Source organism: Chiroxiphia lanceolata, chromosome 6 (genome assembly GCF_009829145.1).
Source record: "Chiroxiphia lanceolata isolate bChiLan1 chromosome 6, bChiLan1.pri, whole genome shotgun sequence".
In the NCBI taxonomy this organism is placed as follows: domain Eukaryota; kingdom Metazoa; phylum Chordata; class Aves; order Passeriformes; family Pipridae; genus Chiroxiphia; species Chiroxiphia lanceolata.
The window spans coordinates 10,335,480-10,351,443 of NC_045642.1; the positions used below are offsets into that span (position 1 = coordinate 10,335,480).

A 15,964-nucleotide genomic window follows, 5' to 3' on the forward strand; every position below is an offset into this window, starting at 1 on the left:
TTTTTCTTTTATTATTTTCTTTAATACATGTTGTTTTGCTTAAATCTCTTTTTGGGCAGATAATGGTTTTTTTAAGCAGTGATATTTGTTGTGTATGGCATTGACAATTGTGGACATTATCAAGGAAAATATCTCTTAAAACCTTAGTTTAGGTAAGTAGTCATTCTTTACTTGGTGTTTGCAATACGTTAAATTATACCTGCATGGTGAAGCACTGAGTATTTTAAAATAATTTTTTTAAGGGAGGACCAAATGTACCCTGCATAGGTCAGAATCTTTAGCTGTTAATTCAGGAAATAATTTCTTTTCAGAAACTGTCACGGAGATTCTTCTTAGAATTCTGCATTCCTTATGATACTCGTATAAACAGCTAAAAATAGTTTCAACATGTATAATACATCAGATAATAGATGTATAGAAAGTTGCTGCTACAGTATTCTCATGATGTACTCTGTGAATCTGTTGGAACAAGATGTGTGGTATTTAGTCATGGGTTTGGCTGAGCAGGGAGCTATATCTCAAGTTATATGGATGTTTTAAATTGCTGAATTACGTTACTCAAAAATTGTTAGAAACATTATCTTGCTAAACAGTTTTGTGGTAAGAATTCCTCTGGTTTCAGAAAGTGATCTTTTATTTGCTGATAGAGGTTTTGAGTAAAGAAGTCCAGTTGGAATAAAACCCATCCAGTTAAAAGCTGAATATTCATCATGGGTGCAGGTACCGGTGATAGTTGTCTCACTGCAGGTTCATTGGATACTTGGCTGAACTCAGCCTGTGGTTACTTTTGTAGATCTCCCCCATGAACATATAGCCATGACTGACACTCCTTCAAAAGAAGAAGGAGAAAAAGGCTTTGAAGAAAAAAAAAAAATAGAATTTTGTAACACTGGAAGCGGCTTTTTTTTCAGCCCCTTTGCACTTCAAATGGAGTTGTGATTGTTCGCTGCTTGCCAAGAAAAGATGGTTCTGACGTGAGAATTCTTGTAGAAAGCTCAGATCAGCTCAGAGGAGCTCAGGGATTGTGACCTCTTAGTTCTTGTTCCCAAACTTCTGGGGTTGTTTGGAGCAGAGTTTGGGCCGTCCCTGTTGTCAGAGCTGTTCCTGGCCCTTCTAGGAGGCTGCTGCTTGGGGCTGGCAGGGAACCCAGGGCTGCAGTGGCAGGGTGAGGGCACAGTGACCCCCAGACTGTCTTCAGAGTCCTCTACTGGGCATTTTCTGACTTTAGAGGTGTTCTTAGTTGGTCAGTTAGATGAGCTTTAAGGCTTTTCATATTTTGAAGTAAGAACAGTGTATATGTACCAGGAGCCACAACTTGGGCTGTCATAAAACTGATCTAAAGGTAGTGAAGCTGACATTGCCATTTTGGACTATACCATAAGAGGTATATATTTTTTTTTTTTTTTAGTGTGTCCTTCTATATCAGCGGAAAATCTGCTAAAAAATCAGAAAAGACAAATCCTATGTGTTAAATCATTAGCTTTGAACTTATTTTTAAGTTCCTCCTCATTTAATAGGCTCTATTACGAAGTTCTTACTGCAACTATCTCTTCCTTTGAAGGGCTTCTGCAGATCCTGACCACTTCTAAAGAAGGAATTCGCAGCAGAAGGCTAATTGATCTGCTCAGCTCTATGAATTTGTGTAGTGTAACAGAAATCTTGCACCTCATAAAAAATCTCACCCTTGCAAATGTGTCCTCTGTATTAAACAGTTTTAGTGCATCTGATTTTTTAATAGGTTCGAGACAGCAAAGTAAGCTCAGATGTGTAGGAGAGGCAAAATATGTGAGGGCAGACTAACATTCTGAGGGGAGATATAGAGGTAAAACACATTAAAATCAAAGCCCCATAACTTTACAGGGTCATTTCAATGCTGGTAATGTAAGATTGCTTTCCAAGTGAAATACTTTAATCTCCCGAGTCAATTTTTTTAAGTGTTCTCAAACTCCAGCAAAGAAGAAAAATCTAAATTTGTCAGCTGGGTAACCAGTACCAGGAAGTATAATGAGCAGTCCCTTCTCCCTCCCCTTACCTGCTCTTTTATTAGGTCGTAAACATTTTTGGATTTTTGAAGCATTTTGAAGCATATTTACAGGAGTTAACCTGGTGATGTGAAGCATCAAAGGATTCAGAGGCTGTTACCCCCAAATCCATGACAGCTTTGCAGATGGAGAAGAAATACAATGTCATCTCATCTCTTTTTAAACAATTTGTTTTAGGCAATGGGTTCAGAGTAAATAAATAACCAAGTACACAGTTTAGAGACTCCAGACCCTTAAGTATATTGAATTAAAAATTCAAGGACACTGTTGTAGTGAATAGAAGGCAATGTATATTACAGAGAAGCAGGCAGAATATATCTTGATTCATTGTACCTCCAAGTAATTACTAAGAGCAGATCTTGCTGGTAATTCAAGCAGCAAAAGCATTTTCTAATTATATAGGGTCAGATTTTCTGGTTTACAGTTTCCAGTGAAAAACTCTTCTTTGGGAAACCTGGGGGGTAGAATTCCCCCCTCCTCTGGCTGTCCTTCTGCAGGAGCAGAGGAGTAGGAAAAGATGTTCTTGGCTCACACTGTGCATGCTGGGGTGATGCAATCTAATAAATACACATAGTTTTCAACTGGTAAGTGCCGAAATGTCTGATAGCTGAGGCTGTAGTCCTTTCCTTGAGAGATACCAAAACATGTTACCTTTGTGTAAACAGCTGTGTCACTCTCATACACAGAGCACAGTGGTGGTTTACACTATTTTTCCAAGGAATGAGTGAAGACCCAGAGCAGTAATAGACTGAGCAAGAATAAAATCTAACAGTCTACTCAGCAATTGCTTCGACTGCAAAGTAACAGATTCACTTTAGAAACACCAGCAAGGAATTATTTCTAAGAACTCCTGGTAATATAACAAATTTGCATGTTGGGAGAGCGGAGAGGTCACTGTCTATAGCTGCAACTCTAAACCCAAATAGCCTGAAGCTGTTTCTGCTGTCAAGGGTTAGCAGGAAGACATGAATTTTGCAGCCAGGAAGAGCAGGTGATTTTTTTTTTTCCCCTAACCACAGGAAATCTTTAGGTGTGCCAATGGATTAATGTTAGGAGCTTTTTCAGTATTCCCAGGTGAAAGCTGAATGTGTATGCAGACTCTATGGCATATGGTCACTAGAATACTATAAATTTTCTTGTTACTTTCACAAAGTGAAACATGATAAAATTTTATTTTCTGCATTACACATTATAAAAATGGAAATAGAAGACTGAAATATTCCATTCACAAAGGTGAAGTGGGTGTATTTTGATCATATTAAAGCTACTTTACTTGTTTTTCAAAACAGATTCCTGCTGAGGGTGTGCAGCACTTGAAGTGACATTTTCAGCTGTAAAAGCATTGTTGGAAAATTTCAGTCTGCATTTAATAGCAGCCCATGCTATTAAATTCAATCCAGCTATAAGTGGTTGTAATTCTTGTCTTGAAATCTGGTGTGTGTGCATTAGAATGAGGATATAGAGAGTTAGAATGTAGAGAATTAGAAAAATATAAAATATTTGAATTATAGCAAGAATAACAATGGCCTGTTTTTTTGTCAGCAACCTGCATTCTGTCCCTTGATCCATAATATCAAAGACAGATGGATGGATGGATGGATGGATCTGGCCATGCAAAATGCCTTTTTTTTTTTTTTTTTTTTTTTTTTTTTTTTAAAATTGCTTGGGTTTTCCAATCCAGCAATACAAAATACCAGCTGCATAGTGGAAGTTAAAAGAAAGGGAGTGGGATTCACCAACTGTAAGCATGGACTGCCTGTGGTTCCTTTGCTTGCCTTTTCACCTGAAATGCCACTTCGCTTAGTTTTCAATTAACCACTGCAACGTTGAGTGTTCTGCTTGCTACTCGAGGTAGCACGTTCCTGGACAGTATTGCTTGTCATTTCCACTCTGTTTTCAAAGACCTGTGTCTGTGGAGGGGGAGCAAATGTCCAGCTCACATCCCTGGCGATTCCTTACCCCTGTGTCTCACAGATCTCCCCAGCACTTAGGATATACCTATTAAATGAAAACGTTGACTTCATCTTTTCCCTCGGAAGATGGCAGCATTGCTTCAGGGAATAAGGCTGGGTTTAATATTTCTGTTTTATCCAGTCTGTGAGAGAAACTCTGGCAGGTGTGCTCATTTGTGTTATCTGAATTTACATATCAACTTCGGTTTGTGGGACACGATGAGCTTCATTCGTTTGCTGCTGTGTTTGCAGGTTTTGCGATGAAAATAAGTTGCTCTAATGAGTTTTGTGAATTGTATTGAAACTATATCACTATTTTTGTTCTTTGTCATTATTACAGTGACTCTAGTTAGTAATGCAGTTGCATTTCTGAGATTTCAGCTGCAAAATTTGATTGTTTCAAATGCACTAAGCAGAAATATCTTACAGGAATTTTAATTTCAGATTCTTACATGAGTAAAAAAAAAAAGTACAAGTGCTTTTATTCTTTTGGGTCTTGATCCAACTCTCTCTGAAGTCAATGGCTGAGTTAGAATTTTAGAGTAAGTCCTGTAAGGGGATAGGAACAGCTAATAAGAAATGTGAATAAAGTAGATTTTTATTTATTTTTGTATTTTGTTCCGTATATACATAATCAGGAATAATGAAAGAACTGCTGTTTGAACCATTAGGAGCATCAACCTTGAGTTATCTCTGGGCATTACCTTTATTTTACTTCAGGTTGGCACTGATTGACTTCTAAAGGGATTACACAAGTTTATTTCTGATTCTAAAAATGGATCTAACAATTAGGCCTTACCCATAAGGAATAAAAAGCTTGGAAATACAGGAAACCTCACTGTGCTGTCTTGGATGAGGTCCAACTTCCCAAAAATATAGATGTATATTTTTTGCTTTTAATTATCATTTTGCCTGTGATTTTGATTTTAAAATCAAAAGCATGAGTTGTGAGCTGAAGAATAATATTTTCTAGTTCCTGTGATTGTTTTATAACTCTCTTCAGATATTCCACTTGGCAAAAATGCTAACAAGACCATTTTCATTTTTAAATTGGGAAAGCATTTTCCATGATTGCCTGGAGATACGTCTTTTTTATACTTATAGTACTGAAAGACATGTACTTTGCTATCCTGAGTATTATTTCAAGGAAATATTGGCTGGTATGCTATAACACTTTAACAAGAAAAGATTTAAAGTCTTGTATTTTCATTTTCTTGGAGATTCTTAGGCTGAGCAGGAAAAAAAACCCAAACAACTTAGCTTGCTTTTCTTTTAATTTCTTAAAATTCAGAATGCTTAAGATGTGGCTTTACTGACTGACAATCACTTTGTTTGCACTTTTGGGACTAAGGCAGGTTTAGTCTGCAAGTTTAACTTGCTACTGACAGCCCAAGGCATCTGACTTAATGTTCAGAGATCTCAAAATTCATATATTTAGACTTGGAATGTATGAATTCAGTATTTAATTTCCTCTTTAACGTACCTGGAGTTTTTTATTGGTGCAGTTCTTCTCATCTTCAGCAATTCACAGTGTGGCCTCCCAAACACAAACTTACCATTAGCATCATTTATGTTTGTGGCTTTGAACACGTTTTCTAAAATTACTGAAGGAAAAAAGCCATGGATATAAATGATATCAGGAGAATGAAGTCAGGTCCATGTGTGATAAAAAAATGCTGAATTCTGCTCTTTTCCTCCTACTCCAGCGTGGATGCCAAGTAAACAAAAGAAATGTTACCTGATGGTATCTTCATTTGCAGAGGCTGCTGTCTCCACTTTAATATATATTCTAGGTTATTGGAAGAACTGAACTGGGACACATGGACAGCAGCGTGTGAGAGCTTCAAAAAGGTAGGTTCAAACACTGGAGGATGTTTTGGCTCCTGCAGGTCAGCACACCTCCATCATTCCAGCTCTCTTTGGTTAAAAAAGAGAGAGAGCAGGACTGTAACCTCCTGCTCACGCAAAGCCTGTGATAAGTCTCCATGAGCCTCCTCACTCACTCCTCCTGGCAGTAGGACAAGTCTGGCAGTCAAAGGGAATTAAAAGACATTCTGCTTTAGAGAGGAAGATAATTCAAGGGCAAGCCTATGGCAGAAAATTAAGAGAGATTGTTTAAGGAAACTAAATAATGAAGGTTGTTGGTGATGAAATGCACTATTGATCACATTCAAATCCAACCCACACTGTTAAAAGTCAGAAGGTATTCTTTTAGTGTACAATATGAAACAAATATCCCCTCTTCCTAGCAGATGAGAATTCTTGTTCTAAGTGGGTCTCACTGGTTTAATCAGCAGTGATCATATTTGTGGTCCTTCAGTGTAGAAGTATTGATGTTAATGTTTAAGTCAATTTATTTTTTTTAGAAAGCATTTAGAATGTGTTTGGCTTTTACCGTGCTTTTCAGGGCTATTTAGAAGCACATTTGAAATAAATGGGAGAATGAGGTACTTTTAACCTTTATAGTGGCACTTCTAAGACAAACCCAAAACTTCCATGATGTAGCTTTTTCACATGTGTTAATTCCATAAGCATTTGTGCCCACCTGACTCAAAAAGAAATAGAAGATTTCATTCTGAGGAGTTGAAAGTCAGTACTTTTCACACATGCTTAACACAAAGCACGAAAAGAAAGAATGATGTTCTTCCCTGTGAGTATTCAGAGAACATAATAGAAAAGCAGGTAACAAGGACAATACGGATCTCAGATGGTTTAAGAAAATGCTGAATTTTGATTTTATACTAGTTTTTAGTGTGGTCTATTTGTTTTCACTTCTAGAATAATACTAATCCAAGTTTGTATTAAGATCCATATGAGCAATTTTCATAGAATATCTTGGTATTTGTTTGCTACTCTTGAAAGCCATGTTGAATGACTAAAAAGTATCAGGAGTAACATACAAATAATTGGGAGCATCTCCTTTTTCAATGCCTCACTTCAATCATGGAAGAATTTGCAAAGATACTGTTGAATATGACCAGATTACAAAATTTAATTCTCACTCAGAAACACTGAAATGTTCTGTTTCAAATTCCCATCCCATTTTACTTCTCCATACTTTAAGGATTTACATTGGCATTACAAAGGCAAGAAGGGATGAACATTTAAATTTTGCTTGGTTCATACCCTGATGAAGGTGCACCATTAGAAAGTAGGCTATTCAAAAGGATACATTATGTTGGAATATGCATAAAAATACTTTTTCAGTAGCTGAGTGCTGCTCAAAATCATTGGATGGGTCTGCATTTGGCTTCTATTTTACTGCAAATAAGAGGCATTGAGATCTCAAACTTTTAGTTAATAATTATTTATTTTTTAATTATAAGTTTCTGAACTTTATATAATGCAAATGTGTCGAAAGAAAACCTGCTCTGAAAAGGATAAGTAGATATATGGCCAAAATGTCATTAATACTTTTGCTCAAAAACGTAATTAGAGGAACATATGTTGCATTGTGAATAACAATGTTTCTACTAATAAAGGAAAGGATTTATTAGAAGTAGCCTTTGGGCCAGATTCCACTTTCTTTCTGCTACAACAGATGTGGAATAAACTTAAAGCAGAAAAATATCAGAAAAACATGAGCTATTGCTTGCAAAGATTTTATACTGGCATGTTTGGGATTAGTGTCTGTTCCATTTGGTGTATATAAATTTTTAAGGGGTAATGTATGTGGTAACTACAACACTTATTACCTAGTCCTAAACATTATCTGTTATATTGGCTTCTCTGGAAAGTAGCACAATAAATAAATCTTATGCTTTACTAGTATTGCTAAGAAATTTGGTAATATTCTACCATTTGAAGGTTGGGGAGAATTAAATAAAGCCTAAAAGCAGTGGTATTAAGGTAAAATGCTAGGCTGTTAATGTAGAAGAACATGTAAGTTAATGCTGCTTGTAAGTCCTCAGATCTTTGGGGTGCTTATTCAGGAATAATTAATGACAAATTAAGCAAAACAGAGGTTTGTAGGCTGTGGAAGAGCTTTTCAGGAAATGTGAGCTGTTATTTGATACAGCAGCATTCAGCCTTCCTAACAGACTAACTTTTTTTAAGTACATGCCGTGCTGTATCAGAGCTGTAAAAACAGATATAATTTTAGGGTTACAAGTGATATATTTTAAATAAGTTTTAAAATTTATTAAAATTACATGTCCTAAAACTATATATTAAATATTTATTTAGAGTTCATCACACTTGACAGGTGAAAGGTGACAGGTGGGTGCATGCATTCAGTTGCATGGTTGAAGAGGATGTATAAAAGAGAAGGAAAACCAGATTATGAATAACAGTAAATTGAGAGATACTGGAGAAGAAACTGGAGGGCTTTAGAATAAAAAGGAAGGAGAATTAATAGTCATGAAGGAGTTTGCAGATGAAAATGAATCCAGGAGAAAGCCAGGTTGAAGACAGAAGCGTCTGAATGAATCATGAATAATGGAAAGAGTGGACAGAATATATGGGATTAGGTGATTAGAAATTTAGGAATCTTTCAGTCTTTAAAATGTAAACTTAACTGAGAGAAGTCTTAACATCTCATAATCCAATCAGGCTGTTTAGGGCTCCATACAGTCCTAGCAAAGAGCAGATTATTTTGCTTCATTTGCATGCAGGCCTATGTGGAGAATACATAGTAAGGAATCGCAGGACGGTTCTCAGCAGATTTGGAGCAGGAATAGCAGCTGTACATTTGAATGCAATGGTCTAATTGTTTGTGGCTGGGCCGCTGCAGAAATCCAAGATTATAAATATACCTGTCAGTGAAAGATACTTGCAATGAATTTTCTCATAGGCAACAAAATTGAGATAAAACACCTGACAGTTAAGGATAAGTAGGCTAAAAAAGAATGTGCACTGCAGTGTTCCAGGGGCAGTTGTTTCTTTGTTTCTTTCTCAAATCCCTGTGCAAGAATAAAAGCTGAAAAGTAGAACTGAGCTGGAGTGTTTGCAGCAAAAGGTGCAGTAAGAAGAGAAAAGGATGTTTGTGTCCTGCACTAAATAGGGGTGGCTGTGTTAGTCTCCACCATTATCAATAGCAAGCTTAAGTGGTCAGATGTTATTGAAAGTTATTGAAACTAAAACAAGGTGTAGGCTCTGAAAATGTCCTCTGCAAGACACAGAGCTGAGCTACATATGCAGGAAGAGCTTTTGTAATTCCAGTCTCAGAGGGGGAAGAAAGAAAGCCGTGTACAACTGATGTGTATTGATGGGTGACCTTGATACTGGCACTGCCAACAACAAAAGTTAGCAGGCAGCAGGTTTTGTGGAGAATATTTGAAGTGAGATTGGAAGAACAATCAACTGAGGAACAGAAACCTTGACTGTATTGTAAAAACAAGCACTTACACCTGCTGTGAGCCTAAAGCCTTTAATTGTCATTTTCTGAAAGATAAAAATTCCCCAAACTGTGCAGTATCCAAAATAAGTCCCAATATAATAGCCCAGGGTAAGCAAATGCCTCTCATTTGCAAATTGGCTTTACATTTTTGAAAGACATTGCTCAGGAGCATTAGGTGCCTGATACAATGTAGGTTTGTAACAATCTCTGTAACATGCTAATCCTGTGCTAAGAAATTAATTGGTGTAAGAGGGCTGCAGCACATTTATGATTTCTCTTGAATGAGTAAAATGTAGTGGTGAAAGGTATGTATGGTATCAGCTCAGAGATTGCTGGAGGAAATCTCCAATACCTTTTGCAATGCTATTTGCATATAATAACCTGAAATTATGTCTTAATACTGACATAGTGAGTTAAGATTTGCTTGCAGGGTCCTGACATTAGGCACTTGATATTTATATTGTGTAAAAGATGGAGTTTTTTAGTCACATAGTGTTTCTGGAGACAGTTTCCATGTGTTTTCCATGTTACTCTGTTCAGCTCTGAAATGTGCTGCTCAATGGCGTTGAATTAAGTTGTTCTGCTTTGTTCCTTTGCAGGTGAGGAAAAACACCTTCTAATTAACCAGAAATGAAGTGGTGGGACCAAAAATAAACTTAGTTCTTTCAAATTTGTTTCAAGAAGAATAAAGACTTTGCAGATTACATTTTGCCTTCGTGGCAAATCTTGTCTTCTAACTGCAGTTGAGTAGGATGGTATTTGTTAAGCATTTGAAATGATCACGGAAGGGGCTTTAAAGGAAATGCCATGTGGATTGCATAGAGTTTAGGTTCCTAACTGTGGAGACAGTAGCTTAACAAAGATTGTGTGAGTATTTCTGGTTTGGTTCAGACCAGCTGCAATATATTGTTTAAACAGGCTATAAAAACAGCCTTTCTAAATCTGAGCACTGTGATGATTCCAGCAAGCTCACTGAAACAAGTTATTTTTGGCAGGGAAGAAAGAAGATAGGACTTGGTATCTGCACTGAAAACCTAATTTTCTGTTTATTTAGGGAACAGGAAATGAGAAGCAGCATTACAGCTGAGGATAAAGCTAGCATAAAACAATGAGGATGAAAAAGCTAAGATAAAACTGACCTCTTTAGGGGGAGAAATGAGGCTGAGAGATGTATCTGGTTGGCTTGGTGGGGAAGACATAAGAGGAAAGTTTGGGGTTATTTGGATTGGACTGATGTCTGAAAATGGCAACCAGTGAGGTTCTTGAGAGGGGGAGGGGGGAATTTTTTTTAACTCTTACACATATTTTCTATGTAACATCTTGCACTTTCTGAGGTCCCTTTTCAAAGGACTTTTCCAGATAACATTTATACTCCTGACACCTTGTGTTTGGAAGCCATGTGTGAAATTTTGATAGTAATTAAATGCCTCTTGTTACTTTAGAAAACAATTATAATACAGTTTATTAGTAGCACTATTCTGTGCTACTGAATGTTCTTAAATTAATCCATTAGTAAGGATGAAAGAGCTGTGATTCTGTGCTCCATGCAATGCTTTTATGGCTAGTTCAGCACCACTACCGAGTTTGTAAACAAGAGAACTGAAGTTATAAAATTAACTTCAAAGTAGAGTAAAAGGCTAAAGAACACGGCATTTGAAAATGGATCCTGACAAATTCAAGGAAAGAGTTATATTCAGGGCTAGGATGTTCTTGAATATTTTAAATGCATTGGAAAGAGTTGTTAAACTGAGTGTCTTTTCGGTTTTAATCAATTGTATTAGTTGAGGATTGCCACTAAGTACCTGAAGGATCGAAGAACAATTCTTTCCCCTGTCTCTTCCCTCATACATTCAGATTTTTTCATCATTACATTTGTTGGGTTTTTTTTATTTTTCTTTGCTAGGAATTGAAGATGAGAGTCTGAACATGCTATACTGCCATTCCTATAGGAAATCTTAATGATCCTGTTTATGTTTTCCACCCATGCTTGGGAATGCCATCTGGCATGCAGTTGCCAGATTTGAGGGGAGTAAGGAATTCTCTTCTCCCCCACCCTCTCATCCTTGTTTACACTGGCACAGGCTGTTGGGATCTTTATTTTTCTATGCTCTTCTGGTTTATGGAGCAAAGTTCACTTCCTGGGCTTAGTTCAGCTGCTTCACTGTGGCTCCCTGGAAGTGCAAGACCTTCAGCGCTGCTAAATATGCTTTCTCATTATTTCTGTGTGATGTCTGAAGGGGTTTTTTATCTTTTATATTAAGATACACATTACAGGCTGCAAGAGTTTTTCAACTGCTGTGTGTGTATGTATGGGCAGAATGGGTGTTGTTTTTACACTTTAATCTAACATCTACTAAATATGTTTAGGGCTTCAGGGTGATCAAGGTAGTCCCTCCCATCATTTACACCCCTGTTCTGCTAGGAAATGTCTCTGATACATTCATGGAAGCAGAAAAATCAATATTGTGCTTTAGCCCTGAATGTATTTGGAATTTTGCTTTGAAAAAGCCTTCATTTTAGGCTATTTCTTTGCTATGCAATACTGTAGGTTGTACATCCTCAATCTAGTTTATGTGACTTCACCAGTAATAGAGTCAAACTGTTTAAAGTCTCATTTCTCAGTGGAAGATCTAGAGTTCAGGGAAAAAATGCATGAGGACCTGTGACTCTAGAAGCATTGCCTAAAAGGTGTTCAAAATCTAATAATCCTAACATTTTTACATTTTAACAAGATCAGAGCACTCCTAGCCTTTCAGATACCTTTCTGTGGGACTTATAAAGCAAATATTAATATGCAAATGTGAAAGCTTTGAGCTAATTGAATATTAATTACTTTTGGAATATGCTGCTATTGAGATGTTTGAACATTAAAGACAATGAACTTTACATAATTGATAAGAATGGCTCATTGGTTCAAACAGAGTTTGTGTGACTATTGATGAATGGCTTAAAGTCATATTAGTTTTATAATGGTTTCTGTTAGTACAGAGTTAATTTTTGAGGTGCAAGGTGATATTAGGGTGTTGGATAAGAGGTTGCAGAACACTGTGATAGGTCAATACCAGCTCTGCCAGTGTTGCTACATTCAGGAATAGTGTACTTTACTCAGACCTGGAGGAATGCAGTGATTTTTTGTGTTCTCTGTTCAGCAATTCTATTTTTACTTTTATACTTTGCATTAATTCTCTTTATAACAGTCATAAATGGTATGATCTGTTAAACTTATAAGGTGCAGTTGTATTCATTCAGAGAGTGTGCTTAGACAGTAGAGACCACCTCTGTCATGCAGCTCTGAACAGGCTACAAGGGTGGATTTATTTGTGTGTGACATGAAATCCCGACTCTGCTCTGGTTTCCTGCAGCCACTGTGTGGGACCTGGAACCTGAGGAGAACCTGTGCTGCAGCACTAAAAATGTCTCATTTCCAAAAGTTAAATGAGAGAATGAGGCTCAGCTGATCATCAGCAAATATGAGCCTGCTGCTTAGTAAATAGGGGTCTTTAGTGACTTTTTCACTAAAAGCAATGAACAGTGACGTGTTTCCAGCCTGAGGAAACAGGACAAAACAAGCAGGACAAACCTATGTTGCAGATCAGGTATAATTAATTTCTCTGTAATTAAGTCACAGAGTAATTTCTCTTGAAAGGGGTGCCTGGAATCTGAGAATTAGCAAGCTCCTCTGTAAAGAACTGTCAGATGTAAGGAGGGAGCTATAAATGTGAGTGATTGCAGAATGATCTAGTGTGAAGATAACTGCCCATCACTGGCTAGCAGGGAAGTGGCCCAGAGGGGCCATCTTCACGTAAAATATATGTACACAGGAGGCTTCAGAGCAATAATATATTTGCTAAGAGAAAACTATTGCATCACTCATCTATTAGGTGAGCCAGATCTGTTTTGGTGAGTGCCAGCAGGAAAGAAAGGAAGTAGGAATACTCAGGACCTGAGGAACTGATGAGCAGCCGTAAGGAAAGAGCCCATTTATATGAGAAGCAGTTGCATCAACTAACACCTGCATTGGCAGATGTTTAGGACCAAATCCATGGGTCTCATGCCAGAGCACAGACAGCAGAGGGAAGGGCAAAGCAACACTGCAGCCCCGCTGCCTGGGAGTGTGGAGCCCACCTGAGAGAGAGCACAGGGAGACAGAAGTTGCTTTCTTCAGTCTCATCAGAAGAGATGGATTAGGGGCAGGGCAGAGTCAAATATCTCTCAGCCATTTCCCTGGCAAAGCAGAGAAGTTGTTTTATTTGACTTATCTACCGAAAAACCACACCTGAGAATGAATAGATGCATTACTTTAAACATATTTGAACAAAATCACTGCAATACATTTTGGACATACAGCTTGCAGGAAGTATAGATTCTCTGTATAGATGCAGAAAAGGATGCAGTTCTTGAACCTGTATATTACTTTTATCTTTGATGATGCTACATTAGAAAGAAATGGGATACCATAGAAATATATTTTTTGTAATAAACGAGTACATCGAAAGGATAAGATAAAGGTGGAAGATAAGTGAGGACTCAGAGCAAGAAGACTCATCAGAAAAAATGCTTAGCAGATGTGTAGTGTGGTGTGTGTATGGTGTGACACAGACATTTTTCTTGTTTCCTATTTCAAAATATATGAGTTAAAAAGCATATGCTGAATCAGGTAAGAATAAAGTGTTAGTGCTATGCAGCTGTCCTTGCTGAAGGATAGCGTTTATCTCACATAATTACATTTACAGTTGTATTGTAATAGAGCTGTGTACTAATGGGATGATTTAACCATAAATCCAAAAGCCATATTGAGGCTATTAGAATGTTGAGAGTGTCTGGTGCAAGCCTCCGTGGTGCACTTTCTGGTCACCATCTGGAAGGAAGCCAACTAGATGCAAATCACCTTTTGTGGGAAAATAAGAGCCTAATCTGTGTAAGGGTCACACTCCAGTGTAAAATATGTATGGATTTATCAGTGGGAGTCATTACCAACATACCTTTCTGCTGCTCTTTGCCTCATTGTGTGCACCAGCTCAAGTGGAAAATCAAGTGACAGATTAATGCTACGCATTTGCAAAACCCCTTTGAGAGGAGCAGACACTGTTGCCCGTAAATTTAAGCCTTTTAAGGGGTTAAGATGGGTGAAGGTGAAACAAATATTATTGTACTTAACAGTGTACTCCTGCACTCTACAAGGCTTGATTCTCTTCCCCCTTGAAGTCAATTGTGAGGCTTCTATTGACATGAATGGGAGCGGGCTCGGCCTGTTCCTGAGCTGGAGAGGGGCTGCATGAAGAGCTCTTCAGCGTTTCCTTTAAGTGCAGAAAGACAAATTTTTTTAAAAATGAGAGAAACAAACAACGACAAAACACCACAAACGACCTACATGTTATTTGCAAAGTGTGGTACTGAAATCTGTATTAGTATTTAAAAGGAGGCTGGGGAGAGGGTTGTTGCTGTTCTGTCTATTCCTGCAAGAGAAGTCGTTTAGTGGGGAGGGGTGAGTTTTGATAGCTGGCCTTGGTGCACTGTTACCATGGTGAGTTGCAAACAATTCCTCCCTGGATTCTGGTGGTTTTGTGCATTAGCTAAAGTTAACACTGTTACCAAGTGAATTATTTAGTTCAGAATTCCTGGTTTATAATTTGTTGGTTGCAGAATTCTGGGGCTAAAGTTTCAGTCTCTGAATGTTTGGCTCCTGATAAAGCAGTTTGAGGTGGTTTCCTATGCCTAAATAAGCATCCTCTGGAAGGTGTGAAATGTACCAAATACAGGAAATGGAAAAGAGCCCCTGGCATTTCATGAGATTTTTGAGTGTTCCTGACTATTTGCCAAGGCTCATTCAAAGTAAATGGACGGGTTACTTTCTAATAGTTCATGGGCAGTGACCCATATAAGAAAAACTTCTGAAGAAATCATGAGTGCTTCACTGGCTTTACTTACCTAAATGAATTTTTGGAAAGGGGCCTGTTTTTGCTAGAAACAAATTATTAGGCACATTGTACATTTTTATTTGCTGCCTTCCTGCTATCAGTTATCTACTTTGGGTGGGACAGACTAACTAGATAAGGTTTGAGCTTCTGTTGTTGGAGAGAGAAACCAGGATCTGAGCTGAAAGGCATTAATCTACAAAGATGCAATTAAACATAGGAGACAGGAGCTGTCCATACAAGGAAAAAAAATGGAAACAATGAACTATAATGTTCATCTGTTCTAGGACTGAAAGCAGGCTGACAGAACAAAAATCTAATTTGGAAAGCAGCTGGTCACACCCAGATTCTGGATTAACATACGAACTTTAATCCCTAAGAGAAATATGGAAGTTATCCCTGGAGCCAACTATGCAGACTGGCTGGATATCCAACCTGTAAGTGCAGTGGAGTTGCAAATAGGAGTGAACTTCATAGAGCTGTTTAGTTTTGATTTATTGTTGGTGGATTCTTTGCTGTCCTTACTGATGCAAGAATAATTAACATGTCATTCTGCTCATTACAGAGGATGTTTTGTGTCACTTGGACTTGGAGAAGTGCTGAATTTGAGACAGATCCATGGAAGGATGTACTGTGCCCCCTTCACCTGGTCACTCCTTGGCAGTGTGGAAAAAAATGAGTTCTGACTGAAATGTTTGTATGGCCCAGGTTGGAAAT

At 37.7% G+C, this 15,964-nt stretch overlaps 1 long non-coding RNA gene across 5 annotated transcripts in view; it reads left to right on the top strand.

Annotated features, from left to right (window-relative positions):
* The window catches only part of LOC116789100, a 30,780-nt gene that overhangs the window by 12,553 nt on the left and 2,263 nt on the right, over window positions 1-15,964 (top strand). For 3 of the 5 annotated variants that reach the window (XR_004357882.1, XR_004357885.1, XR_004357886.1), the window contains exons 3-4: window positions 60-152; window positions 5,755-5,845. This is a non-coding gene — a long non-coding RNA (uncharacterized LOC116789100). Of the gene's footprint in view, window positions 1-59; window positions 153-5,754; window positions 5,846-15,814; window positions 15,956-15,964 lie in introns of all 5 variants that reach the window. The other 2 variants (XR_004357884.1, XR_004357883.1) reach the window with 1 other exon arrangement.